At 36.3% G+C, this 1,183-nt stretch overlaps 1 long non-coding RNA gene across 2 annotated transcripts; it reads right to left on the minus strand.

Annotated features, from left to right (window-relative positions):
* Positions 1–544: 544 nt before the first annotated feature.
* On the minus strand, positions 545–998 carry LOC112101474. 2 transcript variants are annotated; one of them, XR_002907541.1, is made up of 3 exons: positions 830–998; positions 658–713; positions 545–560 (listed from the first exon to the last, which is right to left on the minus strand). It is a non-coding gene; the product is annotated as an uncharacterized LOC112101474 (long non-coding RNA). The 2 variants fall into 2 exon arrangements; XR_002907540.1 differs by having other exon boundaries at positions 545–576.
* Positions 999–1,183: the final 185 nt, after the last annotated feature.

The raw sequence follows: 1,183 nt of genomic DNA on the forward strand, positions 1-1,183 counted from the left end.
GATTAAAGTGACAATCGTAGGCTTTATGAATATGATAAAGAGAAGATGAAGCCAAAGAAAGAAGGATTTGAAACATTTTCTATACATTTTTGTTCTTTTAGTTATTATTTATCCAAACATTTTGTAGTTTTGATATTATTTCAAGATATTGTTTCAAACTTTCGAAGTTTTTTTCAATAATTTAAATACTTTATAAAATGGTGATGATTTTATTTTATTTAAGTCTCTAATTTTTTATTTATTGAAATTATGTATTCATACTTATTATAAAATATTTAAATAAGTAAATGGGGAATGGGGTGGGGATGGGGAAGTCATTCCCCATATGGGAATTCCCCATCCCCACCCCACTAAATATATTGGGGAATGGGGGTAAAATTTTTTATGGGGTGGGGAATGGGGTAGGCCTCCCCACCCCCACCCCACCCTATTGCCATCCCTGCTCCCAAAATTTACTCACTCAAAAAACTATCTCATCATCCTTTGCCAGTCCACACCAGTTCCCAGCGAACAAACTAAATTCTGACATTTGCCTAAATAGGCCGCTAAGTATCCTCAGCCTGATTACATGGATAACTAAAACAACTTTACTAAAGTTTAATCTTAAGAGTTTCTAAACAGTGGAAAAGATGGCAATTGATTAAAAAAAAAAAAAACCTGAGTTATCCATAGCGGCAGGTCCAGGTTCAGGCTGATGAAAAGAACCGCAGCTTCTGACAATAGCATGGGCAGTCATCAAAACCTCAAATTTCCCAGCAGCAGCTTAATGCAATCATACTTAAAATAGTCACTTGATAGCAAATAACAAAAATGCAGGAGAAGAAATTACCTGAGGCCGAGGATGATCGTAATTGCAGTGCAACGGCTTGGGAATTTTTTCAAGGGGCTCCATTCACTGCCAACTGCCAACAGCTGCCTCGAAATGGTTTCTTTTTCTTTGGATTCTGTTACTGGCAATCCTTCCTCTAATAAGCTTCTCTTTTCATGTCCTGCCCTGCTTCCTGCATCACATCATACATTTAGTTACAAGAAATTGGTCACCCAGTTAAAGTAAGCAAACCTAGAAAACTAATCACTCAACTCAAAATCAAAATTAATGTAAACTTATGAATCATGTAATGGTCAAAATAGTCAGGCATGCCAATAATTTACCTCTTTTGACATCAACCTAAGTTCAGTCACG

The sequence above is a fragment of the Citrus clementina genome, unplaced genomic scaffold (assembly GCF_000493195.1).
Source record: "Citrus clementina cultivar Clemenules unplaced genomic scaffold, Citrus_clementina_v1.0 scaffold_1691, whole genome shotgun sequence".
Classification (NCBI taxonomy): Eukaryota; Viridiplantae; Streptophyta; class Magnoliopsida; order Sapindales; family Rutaceae; genus Citrus; species Citrus x clementina.